The sequence below is a fragment of the Urocitellus parryii genome, chromosome Y (genome assembly GCF_045843805.1).
Source record: "Urocitellus parryii isolate mUroPar1 chromosome Y, mUroPar1.hap1, whole genome shotgun sequence".
In the NCBI taxonomy this organism is placed as follows: Eukaryota; Metazoa; Chordata; class Mammalia; order Rodentia; family Sciuridae; genus Urocitellus; species Urocitellus parryii.
In genome coordinates this window covers 23,203,672-23,225,474 of record NC_135548.1, presented here as the reverse complement: position 1 = coordinate 23,225,474, position 21,803 = coordinate 23,203,672, and the positions used below count along the sequence as shown (strand labels likewise).

Genomic DNA, 21,803 nt, shown 5'->3' with positions numbered 1-21,803 from the left:
ATATTCAAATCTTTGTTGTTCATGTGTATTTATATGGTGGAAGGGTGCCATCTGTAAGCTTTGAGAGGATCATGACAGCTGGTTTATTTCTAGTTTATTAATATTTTCCAAGTATATTCCATTAAATTATTTGCTCTGGATGAATTGAGAAACTGGATGAGATTCCCTATTTAGATCATTGTATTTGATATTAATTTGGGTTGTACAGAAATTAGCTATGCAGCCTTGGTCAAGAATCCTTAATTGAGACCTTAATTTTTAGATTTGTAAAATGTGGTTATCAAATACAGACTTCTCAGGTACAACAATTAGGTAAGATAAAATGTGAAAAACACTTAGTACAATATCTGCAAATAAAAGTGCTCAGTAAGTACAACTTTGTTTTTATCAGGCACCTAATTTTTGCTATATGCAGGAATTTAAACCCTGAGAAGGTAAAGCAAATGTAAAAATCAATTAAAGAAAGACACATCTCTGATAATCACCTGATGACAAAATTCAAGATATGACAGATATTGAGAAGCTTAAATTAGCAAGATAATTATGAGTAGCATCCAGGAAATAGTCTGAAAAAATATACATATAATAATTATTCTGTATAAAATGATCTGCTATTTAATCTGGGACTTAGGAGTGCCAAGCATATGAATTCGTTCCTTCTTTGAAATGTTTCTATAGCATACAAAACAGTGAGGGAAATAGTCCATGGGAGTCTCATGTTTATCTGAAACAAAATTAAGAAAATCTGTTAGAATACTGATTGCTTTCCATTATTGAGTATGTTTTCAGAATCATTTATTTTCTGTGTCCAGAACTATACAGTAAAATAGCTTTATCAATGGCATTTTATGTACCAAAATGACTTGGAACACAGGCAGATGTTCCTAAAGAAGAGCAAAGGTAATTTTACTGCAAGATAGTGAAATAAAGATAAAATCTTTGAATAATTGAGAAAACAAAATAGGAGAAACTGGTACTTGCTGAGAGAAGTTAGGTAAACTTGACATAATAGTATCCAGAATGCCTTCTTGGACTGCAACACTGTGAACGTCTAGTGCGATCGGGTCCCTGGGTAAGGGTTTCGAAATCACCGGGACACAGGGATGCAGAGCCAAGGCAGCAATTGCAACTGCATGCTGAGGTTTATTTCCAAGTTCCTTTTATATTCTTCTTCTAACAAAGCAAGCAATTCTTCAGTAACATTTCATCTACATTGCCCAAATATCATGTCTCAGCGGGTACACAGAGCTAAATTCAGATTGTTCCTGTTCATTTGATAAGTACCCTCCCAAAGTTCTTTGTAGACATTATCTAATCCCCAAATGTACTGTTCCCAGGTCCAGTATGCAGGAAGATTCTTCCTCTAGACCAAACCATGCAGAACTTGTGGCTTGCGATAAGGGGAAGAGAACTTTTCCTCCTCCTAGCTAAGGTTTGCCTCAGCTGACCTAAATCATGGCCACAGCTCTTTGCAAAGTGTCAGGCTGAGGGAGCTAAACTCTGCACACTTAAATTCCAACACAACACCACTGAAAGCAGTGGACAGCAAGGCCCCTGGACATTCCATCAGGTGTCAGACTGGCCTAAAGGTGAGCTTCATTTAGAATTTAATTGCAAGAATTCTTTCTCAGGTCATTAAATGTTTCCTTGAAGCCATCCTTTACTTACCCATATTCTACTTACAGACTATGGGGGAAAATATCAAGTTCAAAGTTGATCTTTCATTTTCTAAGGGAAGATTGAAGCTTGCAAAGTAAAATGTCAAAGTCTCTCTTGGTCAATGGCAGACAGCACTTTTTAAATGTTATTCTCCAATAAAGAATGGTAATTCAATAAAATTATCAATTCTTTTAAATCAGAATGTAACTTTACTATGTTCTCTCATGTCAATGTTAGAAATCATTGCAATAAAATTCACAATTCAGATGTTTAAGTTTAAAGCAAAAAATAAAATAGAAATACACTCTCTCTGAAGATCTGTCCTGACCTAAATCTTGTAGTTTTCAAAACATCATTAGCCTAAAATTAGCACATATGTAATTTCCAAATGCAAACATATGAAAATAACCTTGCATATTTTAGCTTCTAGGATTGGGACTCAAATCTGTCCCTGTGGTTTTAATAGTAATAATTTATATAAATTTAACAAAATAACTGTGCACAATTTTTGACAGAATCATAGAAGTTAAAATTTTAGATTTACAGTTTTTTAGAAAGTACAAATGCAACTTTCTAATGAGTAAACAGAGCTGTGGTCGTCCAAGGTGGGTGCCTGAGTCATTCAATGCTGTAATTATTTTTTACCTTTGCCCAGATTCAACAATTGCAAATTAATCTACCATGAAATTATATTCTATTGAAACTGCAGTGTAATCTGAAAAAAGAAATGAATAACTTGATCCAAGTTAAGGCAAAGGGCAAAAAGGAATGGAGATTTGAGTTCAATCTGCAAGCTGTTGGGAATTCTTTCATTTAGCTTTCCTTCCTTTATGCCACAAGCAATGAGCTCTATATGTGGAGCAAACCATAGTTGTCAATTTAACTCATTTGAGATAAACATGATTTTTTTCCAAGAAAGATAGAGTAGCCCCTGTATGTTATGGATTGATCAATACTATATGAGCAAATTGAGTTTCTGCAGAGTTATTCAAGTCCAGGCATAAATAATGAAAATAATTTAAAACAAACTGAGATATTGGGAAAAGGCAAACATTTATGAGTCTAGGCAAGATTTGTAACTGGATATTTATTAGTTACATGTTGGCTGAGGCTGTGTTCCCATGCAACTCTTGAGACCCCAGTAGTGTTAGACATGCTAGTATCTTGTTTGGGGATCAATCCCAAGCATACCAGTGGAGAAATCAATATATGATACAGTTAATAAGCAAGTTACCCCTGGGATACATAAAATAAACTTCAGAGTTGTCACATCTGTGAATGAGGAGGCTGCAGTTTTTTTTTTTTTTTTTTTTTTTTTTTTTTTTTTTTTTTTTTTAATCATTAGTTGTGGAGTAGTCCCAAAGGTTTAATCTTTCCAGCATATGTCATCCTTTCCCCTCTTGACAGTGGATGGAAAAAATCCTAACAAATATAGGTTGTTCCTGTACATCTAGAAAACACACACACACACACACACACACACACACAGAGAGAGAGAGAGAGAGAGAGAGAGAGAGAGAGTCTCATGGGTTAATTAGCAGTTTTAAGCAAGTTTGAATTTACCAGGTTCTATGGTACCAAGTAAGAAGATATGATAGTAATATATTCTCAGAATGTGGGGATAAAATGAAATTATGAAATATTATAGGGAGTAATAATAGGTTCCTCTAAACTATACACAAGGGTGTAGCTCAGGTGAAATCTATGTACAACATCCTTTCTCTTCCTGGTGCTGCAGAGTAAACTGCATTGTCATAACTACAAGCATGGATTTAGCTCAAATGAGGTTTTTAGCCAAAATACTGAAGAACTCCTGGAAATAGAGTCCCCTTTGCAGTTGAATGGATAAGGCTCTAAGAGTCTGATATGATGCCATGCATAATGTAGGTCATATTGCTAGCTCTTTGAGCTTCACTCCATGCCCACCAAAAAAACTCCTGATTTTAAATCAATCCCAGATAGATTAATCTATAAAGAGAAGAGTTAATACTACATACTAATATAATTTTATTTGGCATTGTAAATTAGTGAAATTTAAAAGTTGATATCATGATATTGGCCAAGACAAAGTCAAGTTCCTGGATCTAGATCATGGCAACTTCATCAGTATATTATGAGACCACCTAGTAATGCCTCTTTAAAGAACTATCTAGCCAATATTAAGTCTGGTAAGAAGCCTGCAATCCTCAGCAATGGAGATCTAGTTTTTAGGGACTGAAATACAGAATAGTGGTGTATTTGTAAGATTTCTGTCAGCATACAAAAATACCTGAGACACTACTTATGAAGGAAAATAAGGTTTATTTTGACCTATAGTTCTGGGAGTTCAAGTCCATTAATATGGACCTCTATTCATGGCAGCACATCTTGGTAGGAGCATGTGCCTACCAATCTAACAGAGACTGAGAAATGGGATCTGCGTATATCAGATTTACTTATGGACCTTTGGAGAACACTCATCCAACCATAGCAAAATTCTTCTTTATGTGCATTTTTATAATATTTTATTCATGTGTTTAAAAAATAATCAGGTTTCAACACTGACCATCCTAGGAATATGTAGAATGAAATGTGCAATTCAGATTAACTCTAAGTTTAAATTAATTGGGAAAACATCCAGTTATATATGTATTCCTCAGAACTCTTACTACCTCAATTTCTAGGTTTAAAAAGTTGAAAAGATATTGTATACTCTAATTCTATTTAGAGATTCAAAATATATATTAACCTTTAAAGATGTGGGATATCTTTAAGATATCTGTTCAACTTTAACTCAGAATTTTTCCTTTCTTCTCTAAGGCCTCCTACTTTCTTTAATGACACATTTATTAATATCCCTTAGAATATATTAATAAAGGTTGAATGCATTGTGATTATTTATTTTGCCCTGGAATAATATTCAAATCAATTTCTGCTTATCTTCTTTTTTACATAACGTTTGTTTCTTAATAACATTACAGTTTACCAAATATAGAAAACTGCATTTTCATTTCTCAGATCACAAGAAAATCTTTTCCAATTCTGTGCAAATATTTTTTTCTGCATTTCCTAGTGTACATCTATTTGCATTGCTAGGTCAATATGCTTGTGTTGCAAATATAAACATTGAAATGATCTGAAACTCCCTCTGACAGAGAGGTTTCCCCCACTGAGTCATTTCTCCTTGTATATTTTGCTGTGTAAAAAGTTCAATTCCCTGTTCAGATATTAAGGCTTTGCAAGGGGTGGGCTTTTATGTCATTAACAAATTGTATCTCTTTCATTACCTGGAAGGAGTGAAGATAAAAACAACACCGACTCTGAAAGCATAAGCAAATAAAAAGATATCAAAGTCTGACTGCTAGCTGAGGTTTTCTTTAAGCTCAAAATATATAGGCATCTAACTGGGAGTGGGGTGTGTGTAAACATGTTTATGTGTGTATGGCACTGAGTGTATGTGGGTACACATATGTGAGCAACCATGCATGCATGCCCATTAGTTTGTCTTACAGCCTTGTGTCAACTGACACCTTTTTTTGCTTCTAAAAAGAGACTAGAATCTTGATTTTATAATACATTTTCTCATAGGAACAATAATTGTGAAATATCACAGTGAGTGAATTCATCATTACTAATATAAAATGTTTAAACTAAGAAGAGAGTTTATATTTGAGGGTGAAATATATGGAAAAGAGAGAGGCATTGAACTACACATTATTTTTTTTTGTGTGTGTGTGTGAAAAACCTAAATGAAATTTGAGGGTATCTAGAGAAAGAAAAAGGAACCAAGAGAACCAGTACTGTCAGAGTCTCTCCAGAGTTTATGTGATTGAGTGGATTAGGCACTTTCAATAATAAGACTCAGGCTTAATCTAAACTTTAAAAGGGACATATGGAATTTGTAATAACTCTCCCTAATGTCCATGGCACTTTCATTTCCCATTTAGCTTTCTTTTCATTAGTATGTCTATGCTGGACACTAACATGTACCACATATTTTTATTTAACTACATCTCTGAGGATCTCAGAACTGTGTGGACAATTTCAGCCTCCATTAAAAATCACATTTATCAATGATTATGAAGGGGTTAACAACTACAAAATAGGGAACAGACTGATTTTCTCAAGTTCACAGAGGGAAGCTGTAATAGACACAGGAGAATAAAGTAAGTTTTGTGATTTGATTAGCTGAAAGCTTCCTACTGCACCTTGTGGGCAGGAGGCAATAGAAAGGAGTGCGGAACTCACCTCAATCCACTGGATTAGCACTGCCATGAAATGGGATGGTCCCTGTGCATCTCTTGAAACATGTATTGTTTTCTAATTTTGGGGGGTATAATATTCATAGTAGTATCTTGTGATACTTTTTTATGTCTGCAGTATCAGTTGTAAAGTCTCCTTTTCATTTATAATTTCACTTATTTGTGTCTTCTCTTTTGTAACTTTTGCTAAAGCTTTGTCAATTTTTACAAAATTATTTCAATTTCATTTATATTGTATGCTTTTTTCTAGTTGTTATCATTAATTTCTTGATATTTATCACTTCCTCTCTTCTTTTTTCTTTAAGTATACCATTAGGTTATTTGGGATATTCCTTTTCTTCCTTCCTTGCTACAAGGGATTGAACTCAGGAACATTTAGCTACTAAGTGACATTCCGAGCCCTTTTTTGTTTTTTTTTTTTAAATTGAATCAGGATATCAGTTGCATAGGGCTAGCTTTAAACTTGTGATTCTCCTGCCTCAGCCTTCTGAGCTTCTGGAATTTTAGGAGAGCACCACTGCACTACTGCACCACCCATGCCTGGCACTTATTTTTGGTATAGGTACTTCTTGTTAGTAATTTTCCTTTACAAAGTAATCACACTATATCCCATGTTTTAGAATACCATGTTTCCAGTTTTGCTTGTTTAAACATACTTTCGATTTTTACTTTTATTTTTTTCTTTATTCTGGAGCATAGTGTTTAATTTACAGTAATTGTGAATTTTCCAAGCCCCTTTCTTTTATCAATCTCTATTTTCAATATCATTTACTCAGAAAAGATAATCAATATTATTTGTTGAGAGCCACAGCCGAAGGGGCCCCAGCAAACTTCCAGCTGCCAGCTGATGATTGGCTCACAGCGGCCCCAGCAAACTTCTAGTTTCCAGCTGATTGGCTCCTCTGCTGTGATGTTATTGGGCTGTTTCGTGCCCTTTCAGACCATGCAGCTGCTCATTGGGGGGGCTTTATTTGGCTGCGCCCATGCAAACCAGCCAATTGGCCTCAAGAGCAGGAGGAGTGGGAGGGTTGAGAGGCTTGTGGGAAGATGTGGTGGCAGTTGGGCTGTGAGGGAATTCCTTAAGAGCTCATGTGGTCTGGCATGTGTTCTAAAAATAAAGTTGGTTTCTGCTTGATAAGTGGCTCTTGAATTGTGCCAGGCCAGACTGCAGCAATCATTTCAGTTTTTTAAAATTGATTATTTCTTGTTTTGTGTCCTAACATGTAATCTGTACTTCAAAATGATTTAAGGGTATTTTAAATGACTATGTATTCAGGTGCTGTTAAATTAACTGTTCTGTTCTAAAATGCACTTTATATAGAAAATTTTCTTATATTTTTCTTTCTGTGTGATCTGTCCATAATTGAAAGTGGTATATCAAAGTCCCCTACTATCATTGCATTGCAGCCTATCACCTTTCAGATCTATTAATACCTGTTTTTAATGCTTAGAATCACTAATTTTGGGTGCCTATCTATTTACAATTCTTATATCCTTTCAGTGAATTAACCCATATATTTATACGATGACCTTTTTCTCTTGTTTTAGTTTTTTTAAAATTTAAGGTGTATATTATCTGATAAAGTATAAGCTACTCCTGTTAGCATAATTACAGCTATCTTCCTTTTCCCCACCCCTAATTTATGAATACTGTACTTATTCCCTAGAAATAGAAAGTAGCCCAAGATAAAACCTACTGGGAGTGTGGGGAAAGCAGGCCCCCATAGACATTGGGATCGCCATCCCAGGTGCCCTCGAGGTGGCGTGGAGTCTCTGTCAGCACGCGCTGGGGAGGAGATTGAACTCCAGCCGGAAGAGCGAGGTTTGGGTAGGCATTCGGTGTTGCCACCAGGCCTAGAGGAGGAGTCATCCCCAGGAACTTGGAGCTCACCTGGGGATGGTGGCATATGCTCCCCTAGTACTTCATCCCTGGCCCTTGACCAGGAGTCTCCTGTAGGAAGAGGGATTGCATGAGGAGATATCAGTATAGAGAAATGAGAAACGCGAGGACCCGGAGGCCCCGGCTGGCGAGACTTCTGATCCAACAATGAATGGCCCCAGAACTAGAGCAGGGAACCTTTGGGTCCTCCTATGCAGTGTAATCAGGATGAAGAATCCTTGACTTTGCTAATTCAAGTGCCACACATTCAGCCTCAAAGTCTTCAGTGGAATCTGAACCCCCTCTGGAACAAACTGGGCTTCTTCACACAAGACTTGGTTTATTCCTTCTTCTTGCAGTTTGCTCCAGAAAATAAATTAAGTACCAAAGAACCCGAGATCAGTGTTTCTTTAAACAATGCAGTGATAGTACTGGCCAAATCTCCACAGAGCCATGGAGGTTGGCGAGAGTGGTACTATGGTTTAAACAAAGATTATTTGAAAGAAAAGTCGTTTCTTAATGAAGAAAATGTTAATGAGTTTCTTGAAAAGGTCCTGTGCTCTCCATTCATACAGAAAATGTCACTGTCCCCACCATTAATTGTAGTTCTTCAGGTTACTGATGAGAAGATTCAAATTCACGAAGAGTTACAAGAATGTAGTAATCCTAATCAGCTTCAAGGAAAGGAAAAAAAAAATCAATGAAGAATGTTCTCTAACTGAAATAGAAAATGTAGATCATTTTACCACCTCTACAACTGATTCTGATTGATCTATAGCAGTTAAAGCACTAGAAGTAGATACTTGTGGTTCAGTTTCAGGATTTCAACAAGAGTCTCTTCATGTTTCTCAAATGCTATATGGAAAATCAAAGCAAACTGAAGCAAAAATGGAACCTGCTTTTATTAAACAGAAAGGTTCTACTGACTCAAATGAGGATAAAGATAATTTAAAAGAACAGGTAATAACCAAAGAAAAAGAAATGGATGGACATCACATATCTTCTTTACTGAAAAAAACTATAGTTCACAATATACCTGATTTTGATAGCATAAAAGAAACCAATATACAAGATGGTACTGTGCATATTATTAAAGATTATGTGACACATTGTGCATTAACTTTTCAGAATTCTTTGCTATATGATTTAGATTAATTCTATATTATTTTGGAAATTAAATGTTGAGTAAAAAATTTTTGGACCTAAAATAGTTTCTTTTTGTTAAACAGTAAAACAAAGGTAGTCAACAAAAAATACAACTAAATTTTGGAATTTTAATTCCAATGGGTAAACTGTAGTTTTTTCCCTTTAAATAGTTTAATAGTTTAATCTTGGAGATGTTTTATAATTCATCTAGTAGATATATTTTTTGAAATAGAGATGTAAAATAGTTTTAATACAACCTATGTGTGAGTGTGTGTGTGTGTGTGTGTGTGTGTGTGTGTGTATATATATATATATATATATATATATATATATATATATATATATATATAATGACTTCTGTGTTTATTTTTGCTTCTTCTGCTTACCCTTACTTTCAAATTTCAAAATAAATATTCACCAAGTTGTGTTTGTCACACAAAACAAAACAAAACAAAACCCTACTGGCCTGGAGAAGTGCTTGTCTCTGTTCTCTCATTGAGAAGATAACCAGTTCCTCCCTGCAATGGGGAGAAACTGGTTTCCCTGTTCTCTCCTTGAGAAGATAAAGAGACTCTGAGAAACAGGAAAACTACCTGCCTCTGTTCCCAAGAAACAAACATGCCTTTCACAAGATCAGTTGATGCTTACTATGTCAGTCAAGAATAAATCCACCACTAGCCTGTGGCTCTGATTCTAGCATAGTACCACTCTCACCATGTAAATGATGACATTCAAGGGGGAATTGCTGTTGACCTCTTTCCCTTGCTGCTTCTGCCCCTCTGTGTGCAGAGCAGCCTTGTCAGACTCCTGAAAATAAACCCGCTTCTTATCTCAGGTGTGTGTGTGATTAGTCCTGTGCCACTTTTCTTTCAACTCCTGTTCTCTTTTGATTTCCATTGGCAAGAACATTTTATTCCTTCCTTTTCAGGTTATATATGTCCTTACAGGTAAAGAAAGTCTTTTTTAGGCAGCATATAAATTATTTATTTTAACTACTCATTTAGGTACACTGTGCCTTTGATTGCAGAGAATTTCACTTATATTTAAGGTAATTAAGGTAATATATTTAGTGAATATTTTCTATATCACAAATATCCTCATTCTTCCATCACTACATCTTTGACTATAGAGTGGCCATTTAGGAATCTTTAAGCCTGTCTTTTCTATTTGTCTTTCAGTTTGTGTGGCAACTTGACCATACAGATAAAATTAAAGGCAGTTCAAAGCAACACTATTAATAAAGCTTTCCTGAGGTGAAAGCCCAGTGGTTCTAACTTTAAAGCATAGAGGCTGATTGTTGTACACATGGTTCAGGTAATTGGAAATGATTGCAGAACAGCTCACCAAATGTGTTGAACAAAGACATAACACTTTTTACTCACCTTTCAAATCACTGTATGGGTTTCTTTAGAGAGCAGATATTCTAATAGATTTTATGTACTAATAGATTTTAAACCTAATGTGTGTATGGCCACAGAGCTACAGAATCCTGGTGTCTTTGTGAAGACAAGTGATCATGGTCATGGCTGGAAATGGAGAGAAGACCAGATATTCAAAAATGACTCCTGAAAGTTTTAGCAAACTGTACATTAAGACTGAATCAGTGGCTCATTTTAAAATTATAAATTAATCTTATCAAGAGCCAGTCAGAATGCCACAAGCAATTTAATATTTGGATCACCAGCACTTTGCTGTGCACAACATATATTGATGAGCTGCCATTTTTGTCTCTTGTGAAAATTAAATGGAAAATGCGTGTGGAAAAAAATACTAAATGGTTCAGTTATAGTAAATGTGAGCTTAGTGCTAATTAACATTCTGAGTCTTGCTTCTCATCTAATTTCAGATAACTAGACTGCATAATAAAAGAAAAACACAAAGGTTTTCACAGAAAGAGTATATCTGAACACATTTTTTTTTCCCTTTGGACAATAAAAGAACATTTTCTTCATACAGAGTGCTAGACTAAAAAACAAATTCATCTTCTGTTTTGGAAGAATACTCTCACTTCTACTGTGTTTCTATTTTACCTGGTCTAAATTTATACATCTATAACCATTATAATTTACTCTTATATTATTTTCTATTTGTAATATTAGGACCATTATTTCCTATAATTAAATATTTTCAAATTACCTTTATAAACACACACATACCATTTAATGTATTCGTTCTAGCCATGTATCTGACAGGAGGTAGATTTCCCTAATTCTATCCAACCCTCAGTAGACCACATGGAAACTAATTACCCCCTAATTATCATTAGCTCCTAATTGCCTCCTAATATTACCATTTTTTTTTGCAATTGTCACAGCCCCTAAGTGGATAATGTTTGCATAGCAAATTCTCAGCGAACAGTTTCCAAATTGAACCAAATTATGAATTTAGTGTGTTTTAAGCTCTATCCCTAATAAAAGTCTTTTATCAAAGACAGATTTTTAGACATCTTTGAAATTTTACTCCCTTTATGTAATTATTTCTGATTCCTTATTTATTTTGAGGGGAAAATTATTTCTTTTTATCAGTTCTTGAAAATTTTTACTGAAATACAAAGGCAGAGTCTATCAAGAGGATTACAGAAAGTTGCATACAAGATGCTTGCCAAAGAGTTTCACCTATCCAGTGAGAAAATAATAAAATAATTAACCTAAATGTAAAGTGAATTTTTCTAATTGACTTAAATAAGAGTGCACAGAAGCAGAGGGTTGTATTGATGGAAAATCCGTTTAACAGTACACTTCTTCCTGGTGAACCTGTGGCAAACAGAGAAACAATTTTAAGTCCATTATTGTGTTTCGTATTCCATTACTACTTAGGTCTATTCAGTATAATGTATTTCAATTCATGTAATATACATTCACATCAGATACAGATGAACAAATAAATGTATTTAGAATCAAAGCTTTGTCCATAGGTGAATCAATGACCAAGTAAGATACCAGTACAGAGATAGCAAGTAAGGTTCATTTTGAAGGAAATTATGAGAATATGTGTCAGAGTTACCTGCATTGTTCTTCATGGAGAGTTTTCCTACAGGGAATCCTATGGGAGCAAGAGGACTAAGGGAGGCCTAGCCTGATGCAATGCTGCTGCCTCTCATTCAGATAAAATCAGTATTCTATTTACTATTATGTTGGTTTTTAAGTGTAGAGAGAGTTTTTCTCCACTTACAACACAAAATCACTGACAGTCACAGTTTTTTGTTGAAATAGGCATTTTCTATTTTTTTTTTTTTTGGATTCACAAACTTATTTCATATATATTCTGAAGTTGCCCCCCATGCTTTCTTTTTTTCCCCAAACTTATTTCTTATATGCAATACAATCTCACAATGTTTTCTAAAGAATTACAAAGAAATTTACTCATATTTGTATGCTATATATTTAAGACACATCTGCTAAGTATTTTTAAGTATAAGGAAGAGAATTATAATATATGTGTCTTCCTTTCCAGCTCTGTGGGTCAAGATTGTTATTGTTTTTACCCTATAGGTTTGCTTTGCTCTTGTAGGGTTCTAAGACCTCTCCTTTGTGGCAAAGGACAATGTTAACAGATCTTAATATCAACAATATACCACCTATAACAATTTGTTGTTATTAAGACATTTACAGTTTAGTCTAAATGTATAGAAATGTTGGATTCAATTATTATCTAAAATATAATCAGTAGTTTTGTAAAAATGTTTACAGATTCAGACGGTGGACAATGAACAGCAAGTGTCGTGTAGAATGATTTGGAGGGGATGGGATTGAGAATATAGAGTTAATATATCTGATGGAGTGTGACAGAGAAATCTAATGAAGAGAGTTAGTAGAAAGGGAATAGACAGGAAGTATTATGTACTCCAACTTGGATAACCTTTCTCACCATATTTCATGGGGGCAGCCCTCAGAGTAGTTCTCCAACTGGCCAGGTACCAGGTACATTGGAAGATAGAAGAGTACATATAACAAACACACATGTATTTAGAAAAATACAAGATGTTAAAATAGTAAAATTTGGAGGGGGAAAGAAAAATGAAAGAAGAAAAAGGACAAGAAAAGGGAAAAGGGCAAATATAATACCTCTATATTAAATTATCCAGATGACTCAGTCCTCAAAATCCTATTTAATGCAAAGTTCTGTTTTCACATATATTGGGAATGTGAGGGCTGGAGGATAAGGGGGTAGAAGAGATAGAAGAAAAATATACTCAAAAGAAAAACCAGGGTTGTTGCTAGTTTTAGAGATCCATATCTTCTGTTTCTCTTCTTATCCAATAGGTGGCATTGTCTCTTTTAAGCTGGTGTCTCTGCAATCAAAATGGTGTAGGTAACCAGGGTGGGAAGTCTGGTCTTGATGTAGAGCATTTGGAAGTGGGGAGCGCCACTTGCAAGTCCCTGCAAGGAGAGTGCACCTCATGGGTCTCTTTTTGTGATCCCTTGTCTGAGTTGTGTGCCCGGTATAGTCTCCCTATCTTGCCTAGACATTTCCCAGTTCCTGGTCTCTCGGTTAGGCTACAAACATTAGTCCCCTCCCCTCTCACTTCGCAGTTCCCACCTACTGGACTTCTTACACCCAGACTCACACCAGTTGGGCGGCACCCTCGTTGCACTGCACACCTCCCTAACTGGGAGCTGTTTTAGTGTTGAGTGGTCACTGTTCTGAGTTATCACCACTGGTTTGGGGGTGTTGGATACTTGGTACCTGGCCAGATGGAGCACCACTCTGAGGGCTGCCCCCATGAAATATGGTGAGAAAAGTTATCCAAGATGGAGTTGGTCTTCTTCTAGTGCCGGGGTGTCTGGTAAGCTGTGGGGAGCTGGACGATGGCATTATGCTGTGGATAGGTAGTAGCCAAGTGACCGGCATGAGAGTAGAACAGTCTGGAGTTCTGCAGAGGTGCTGATTGGTGATTCTGCTAAGGTGCTTGAGAGCCATGTGTGGGCTAGAACTGCGGGCTTTGGCTTTGGGGACCCAGAGGTCTGGAGTGCTACTTGAATGCTGAGGCTCTAAGCCCTGTTCGGGGGTCATGGGTGCTGGTGATTTCTGTGGAAATCAGCTGTATAGGGGTTCTCTTACACACTCTGAGATGCAGTATTCCAACTGGGTGAGATATGGGTCATCGAGTAACACAGGATGCTGACTCCCTCTGGCCTGCCATCTGAAATCCCTGGTCTGTCCTTTAAGGGAGATAATTTATTATTCTTTATTTAATCTCTTTAATTCATTCTCTTTATTTTTTATTGATCTGTTCAGATGTTCAATTCTTTTCTTTATTCAGTCTTGTTTGTAACGCTATGTATTCCTAAGAACTTATTCATTTCTTCCAGGTTATACAATTCATTGTCATATACTTATTATAAGTTTTGTCTCCTGTGACCTGTTGTATTTCTCTAATGTCACTTGTAATGTCCTCTCTTTTATTTATGATTTTACATATTAGCATTTTCTCTTGTTTTTTAGTTCAGATAAAGTTTACCATTGTTTATGTTTCCAAACAATTAATTTTAGTTTCATTGATTTTTTATCACTTTTACAGTTTGTTTATCTCTTTCTGATCTTTATTATTTCCTTTCTTCTAAAGCCAGACTACTTTAGTTCTTTTTCTATTTTCTTGAGAGATAAGTTATATCTTTCACCTTCATGTATTTGAACATTTGTATTTATCCCCAGAATCTGAAAATTTTATATTTCTTTAAATAACCTTTTTAACTTCTTTCATTAAACTTCTATAACTTGAATACTTGCTCTTTTGATGCTGTCTTGTCTTCTCAATCTTTTTGTTGCTAATACTTTATATTGCATTTTAATTTCACTCATTATACTTCTCATCTCTGTTAAATTCTTATTTGGAATGTTCATTTTATTTTCCTGATTTTATTGGCTTTTTTCTCTTAAGTTTTCTTGAAATTTGCTGAATTTTCTTAATGCATTTATCTGAACTACTTTTCAGACAGTTTTGTATATCTCCAATTTTTCAGGGTCAGTTACTAGCATATTGCATTATTTTGGTGGTATTATGTCTCCTTGTATTTGTTTGTATTTTTTTCTCTATTTTTACATCTGCACATTTGAAGAAATAAGATCTTATTTCAGTTTTTGAAGAATGACTCTGTCTTGGAAGGTCTTCTCTAATCAGCCCATTCAGAAGTTCTGGGCAAGCTATGTAGCATGGACAACATTTAGCCAATGTCAGATTCCTATGGTATGCTGGCATGGTGTCTTGAGTTGGTGGCACTGGGCCAGAAACCTGTACCACTAAAATTAAAGCCTTTGGCTGAATCTGTGGAGGGTGAGATGAATCTGTATCTTCAGGACTGATTTGCAAATTTGGTTCATGGGGATTGACCTGGTGTTAGTGTAGTCTTTGGGCCTGAGATTGAAGGGGCATTACATGGGAATGGACCTGGAGCCTAAGTCAATAGGCATAAGCATAGGGTTAAGATCCATAGGAACCATCCTGAAACCTGGGTATGCAGAGGTTACCAGCAGAACCTGGGTAACCCAAGTCTAAGGAGGTGTAACTCATTCTAGGGTTTACCAGGGTGAACCTAGGTCCCTGGTGACTGATCTAGATCCTGGGGTCAACCTGCTAGCCTGATACATAGAGCTGTGGGATCCTATCCTGGAGTCTAGGACTGTGGAGATTAGCTGGTCTGTGGGTCCATTGGTGCTCATCTGCAGGCTGGATATATGGGGTACACGGATACTGGCCTGCATGTCAATGAAGACTAGCCATAGTCTTGCCAGGTCTTTGGTTCCATGGACATGTTCTTGAAGTGTATATTTATAGGGGCCAGTCAAGGGATAGCATTTATTGGTAAAGGACTAGATTCTGGATCTCCTTGAGAAGACATGTGCATGGGTCTGCTGGAAGTTGAGACTAGGGGGCTAGCATAGAGAATTTGTCAAGGGGGCTATTCTGGCACAGTGCAGGCTTAGAGTTTGAGTACATGGGTGATGTCATTTTATTTGAAGTCAGGGTCACTAATGTGGACCCAAGAGGAGATTTAGTAGCAGTTATATATACCTAGCTGACTCTGGGATAGTCTGTAATATGATCCTGGGCTGCAGTGGCTGGCCTGAGGCTTGGTAATCCTGAAGTCTGGAAACATGGGAGGCATCCCAGAGTATGGATCAGTAGAGCTCTCTTGACCTTGGGACAAATCTGTAGCATAATTCAGTGGGGTTGACCTGGCACAGGGTCACTCTGGCATTTTGGCCAACTGGTAATCTGGTGATACTAGAGTCCATCCAACACTGAAGTATCTCATACACCAAGTATGCTAGGCAGACATGGAGCCTATGGCCATGGGATCCAACCTGATACCAAGTCAAGTCTGAAGGCTCATTCTCCAAAAGCAGCCTGAAGTTCAGGGCTATGCAAGTCTTCTGAACTTGGATTTTACTAGAAATGACTGGTATTGGTCTCTGAATTCAAACCTGGGTCTCATTTCCTTCTTCTACCACCTGGAGGGGTATGTGTGTTTGTATTTTTGTTATTATTATTGCTATTATTGTTTATGATGATGATTATTATTTTGGTACTGGAAAATGAACCCACAGACATTTTAACAATGAGCTACAACCTCAGCTTTATTGTTTATTCATTTTATTTTGAGGCAGGGTCTTGCTAAGATGTTCAGGGTGGCCTCAAACTTGTGATTCTCCTGCCTAAGTCTTTAAAGTCATCGGAAATACAGATGCACTCCACTGTGGCCATCCCTGAAGTGTTCTGATTGTAGTTTGAGAGTTATAATGACATGATGCAAAATAAATCAGTCCTTCCTATATCCTTCAAAGCCTCTTTCCTTACATACATGCGTCACTTAACAACAGAAATACATTCTAATAAATGCATTGTTATATGATTGTGTTGCTATATATGCATTATAGTTTGTACTTACATAAACCTAGCTAGCATAGATCAATCACTTGATGTGGTCTTTGGATATAATCAAGAGACATGATAAACATGAAATGTATGAAGTTGTTACAGATATAACATGGCATACTACTTTATGATAAACTTGTTTTTATAGGCACAAGGAGTATATTCTAATGATAAAAAAGTATGGTATACTAACTACATATAGTAGTAGCACAGTCATTTATTTTTAGTATTAAGCATTATGTACCCATACCATCTGTACTACCATTTATATGATGGGCAGCACAGTAGGTTTGTTTGCACCAGCATCACACAAACATGTGAGAAACACATTTCAGTATTATATTTTCAAGGCTCTTGCTAAGCAACAGGAATTTTTCAGCTCCATTATTATCTTATGGGAATACTGTTGTATATGTGGCCTGTCATTGACCAAAAAATTGTGATTATGCAACACATAATAATATTTCTTTGCTATACCCAGGTGTTTTCATCTCTCACCTGGTCTCCTTACCTTTTGTAAAGATATTTTTGTACAGAGATAGTTGTTCCAACGTATGTTTCTATGCATATAAAAAGTAAGAAATCCTATTCCACTGTATTGTTGAATTTACAGAGAATGTCTCCATCTCTGTATGGCCAGTCCTCTTGCATCTGGAAGCTCATGTTATTCTGCTTTCTAGGACACCTACCTTCATCACTCTGCAGCACTCCAAACACTCTCTTCAAGGCCTGTCTAAGCTCCACTCTGCAGTCCCTGGGGTCTGTGTCTCGTAGGTGAACACCCAATAATCATCTCTAGGCTGGTCTGTGGGTTCCATCTCTTTAGTATTAACTTTGGTTCACCCTACAATTCTGTACAATCAGAGTAGACACTGAATTTATTAAATGGTGACAATTTGCAGGTCAGAGGGATGGAGGATGAAGGGCGAGCCATGACAAAGCCCTGCCCTCAAACACTTCTTGGATCAAAATGGCAGGAGGAACCAGGTCCTCACAGTACCATGCGTCCTAGTTTTAGCGCAACCATGTCCTAAACAAGAGCAGGGCTGGGAGAGACTACAGTCAGTGTGGTTGCTCAACAAAGGCGTCCTGGGAGAGGATGAATCCCACTCATTAATTCAGAAAACATCTGCTGATGTTCTGGTCTCTACATGGAAGAGTTAAACTCCATAGAATGCACTTATTTCCTAGAGCCATTATAACAAAGTACCTCACACAAAGTAACTAAGCTCCTAGAGGCCAAAAGACGGAGCTGACCACAGGGCAGCTACCTCTACAAGCACTTGGGAAAGACCTGTTCCACGCTTGCCCACCTTCTAGCTTCTGGTGACCTCAGTGTTCCTTGGCTTGTAGACATCTTACTTCCTCTTCATGGAGTGTTCTTTCCCTCCATATGTGTCCATCTTTGTGTTCAAATGTCTTCATTTAGGAGGAGTCATATTGGATTAAGACCAACCCTATTGACCTCATTTTAATGTGGTTGTAAATATCCAATTTCCAAATAAAGTCACCTTTCAACATACTGTAGGTTAGGATTCCAGCATGTGTTTTAGAGAAGCACAAGTCAACTCAAACCAGAGATGCAGAGAGAGACACTATGTGTTCAGAGGATGCTCACGCTGTGATGTGCCTTCAGGAAAGGAAACCAGTCATTCCAGTGAAGCTCAGCTCAGCCCACAGGGGATGGGATGGTGGGGACTGGCATTTGGTGCTACTTACACTATTTCGGATTAATACAGACCTTATTCTTCACATTATTTCTCCCTAAGCATATAACCTTTTAGAGTAAGAAAAAAAAAAAAGGAAACAGGGAAAGAAGGGAGGGAAGACAGACAGTGTTAGTTTTAGAATATCTCTTTTATAGGGAAATTGTCCCCAACCTTTTAAATAGCCTTCATCAATGCAGAGCAAGATTTCAAACACATCTGAGTTACTTCCAAACCTTAGGTACCAAATTATTTTTGCAATATATTTCAATTAGTTAAATACACAATAAGTTAAATATTCACAAAATTAAAACAAAAATTATTCTTCCAAAAAGTCTTTGAGACATAATCACCAATAGAAATGTCACCACCGTGAGGAAATTCAAAGTCTTCTGGAGGATCTCACTGAGATCTACAGCCTGGAATTTCTCAATGTATCTACATAATAAGGAAAACACGATTTTTCAAGTTCAAAGCCTGTGTTCTTGAACTTGTCCTACATAGAGAAACTGCTCATTTATTAAATTTTAAAACTTCAGTATCTTTCAGAAGCATGAGATTAAATCAGAGAAAATGAAAGAATAAATTCAATATACTAATGTGAAATCATGCAGAGGCAATGCTAAAATATATTATTCAACAAAACGAGGAAAATAACATAGAATTTGTATTATTCTTAATCTTCCACACTACTTAAGGATATAGTAACAACAGGCTCTTTCAATATTTTCTTTGAAATGGGCAACTTGCTTTCACATAATTTTTTTTCAAAGTAATCCTTAAAATCATTTTTCTCAATAGAAGTATCCTTTGCAAATATCTTTCCCCATTCTCTAGGTTATCTCTTCATCGTTCACTGCTTTCTTTGTTGTATGGAAGCTTCTTAGTCATAATCTGATTTTTCTACTTGTAGTTTTGTTGGTTGTGATTTTGGAGTTTTCTCCAAAATATCCTTGCCCAAACTAATACCCTGATTTAGTTACTATTCAGTGCAGAGATGTATCTAACAGACTGTACTTCCTAAATATGTGTAATTGTTATGTGTCAATTGAAAACAAAATAAAAAGTGTACATGAAAACTGTTTCTCTTTATGGGTTTGCAGCAACGAGTAGTGATTCTTATTATTGGAAAACATACCCAGATGTTCTCTTCTCGTCGATATTGCTTCCAGTTCCTCCCACTGTCACTGAACTTCAGGAGGTAGCTGGTCACCCAGTCGGAGCTCCCGTATCCGCCCTGGGTGGCCACAGCCATGACCTCCATTCTCTCTCCAAGGTCAATCTGCAGCCATTGGTATTTATTTGACACAAGTGGGCTCCATCCACCAGCTCCTTTTTTGAGGCAGAAAAAAAGTAGGAGAATGGTAAGGAGGAGGAGGAAATAACTTAGAATACCTGTTCCTGGAGTAGCAAACACTCAGCTTAGAAGTCTACATAAACTTGAGAAAATCATAGATTCGTGTTAGAAAAAAGAAACTGAATGAGGATGGACCCTACATTGTCTTCACATTTAGCTAGATGACTCCTGCCATTCAGAAGGTCCCACTGAGTGGAGGAAGTGTCTGATGTCATGTGGGCAGCCAGTTTATCATTCCCGTCATTCCTGGGGGACCAGTTCTGTCCTTTGTCAAACACAAGAGACTAAATTCCTACAGTAAGGCACAGTATTGAGCATTAAGTAAATGAAAATAGTCAAACACAGTCCTTGCACTCAGACTGCCTACAGTCGAAGCAGACACCAGTTCAAGGGGCTGGTGGCTGGGCTCTGGGGTAAAGCACCTGTTTTGCATTCAAGAGGCCCCAAGTTAGATCTTGAGTGTTACAAAAAATAAAAGGGATTTGTACTTTTGAACAGATCTCATTTATACATGGAATTTAAAGAAGTGAATCTCAGAGGTAGAGAATAGAACAGGGTCACCAGGGACTGAGGGTATGTGGTGGAGAGACAATGGTAAAACCTGAAAATTAAAAATGAATGAACAGGTCCAGAGCAGGGAGTGGAGGAGGGAGTCCCCGGTTGGGCTGTGGGCTCTCTGGCTGTAGCACAGGGAGACGGGGAGAGCCCCACGGAGTGCCTGTGTCTTACACAATGAGAAGTCTGCCAAGTATCATGAGTCGAGCACAGAGTCTGCCAGGCACAGAGTCAAGATTCTGCTCTTTTTGTTTTGACAAAGGTCACACTTTTGGAACCAAGAATAGCAATGGCTGGTGAGGTCTTACTGATGTTTGTCATTTTTCTGGTCAAATAAATAAAATGGGAGATATTTCGGAACTACTATTTCTTTAATAATCAGCATTCTGGACAGTGCTATTTTCTAACTTGGGGAATGTGTCTTTTTATTAGGGATTATTTTTATAATTATACCCTAATTTTTAAAGTATTCAATACCATGTCCAGCATAATGTGAAGGTTCAAAAAAGCTTGTTATTGTTGCAACATAACTGGGAAAAGAAATGAATGAGGGGATGATATTACACCATTATATGATGGGATGTAGGAGTGCAGAGAAATGTATTTATAGGCATCTCTGGATTGATAAGCACAACTTAAATACTATGTGTTTATGAGCCCAAATTTTACAGATTCTTTAGAATTCAGATTCTAAGATTTCTTTTCTATTTTTTTTTTTTTTTGGTAATCAATCTTTGTTCAAAATATTTTCCCCTTGAATGTACCATAAGCACAAACCTTTTTGATCCAGACTCTGAAGATATATGTGTATATATGTATATATATATATATATATATATATATATATATATATATATACATATATATATATATATATATATATATATATATACATACACACACACACATATAATTATGTATATGCTTACAGATACTGATAGATAGATGGTAGATGGATGGATGGATAGATAGATAGATATGGGGGGGGCATTGCTTTGCTTTTTATTGCTATGTACTTTAACTTGAAGATCCTGGGAGGTAGCCAGGCATGGTGGCACACACCTGTAATCCCAGCAGCTCTGGAGGCTGAGACAGGAGAATCAAAGCAAGCCTCAGCAAAAGTGAGGCCTTAAACAACTCAGTGAGAACCTTTTCTAAATAAAATCTAGGTAAGCTGCTTATCTCCTAAGGCTACCTTTGGAATTAAATGACAAAATTCCTGTAAAGTGAACTCTGTGCCTGACCCAAAGCTCTCAATGGTTCACTAAATAAGAGATGTTGTGCAAGAATGAAAATGGGTAGGTAGTGCTCTCTGACCACCTGAAATGTGAAGTATGCTGGGAGGATCAGGAGTGGGGAAGAAACCATGGGAGCAGTTTCCACT

At 36.7% G+C, this 21,803-nt stretch overlaps 1 protein-coding gene and 1 pseudogene across 1 annotated transcript in view; one reads left to right on the top strand and one right to left on the bottom strand.

Annotated features, from left to right (window-relative positions):
* LOC144251124 (protein kintoun pseudogene) overlaps positions 1-8,934 on the top strand; it is a 34,845-nt pseudogene extending 25,911 nt beyond the window's left edge.
* The window catches only part of LOC144250980 (uncharacterized), a 491,282-nt gene that overhangs the window by 258,628 nt on the left and 210,851 nt on the right, over positions 1-21,803 (bottom strand). The window lies entirely within an intron of this gene.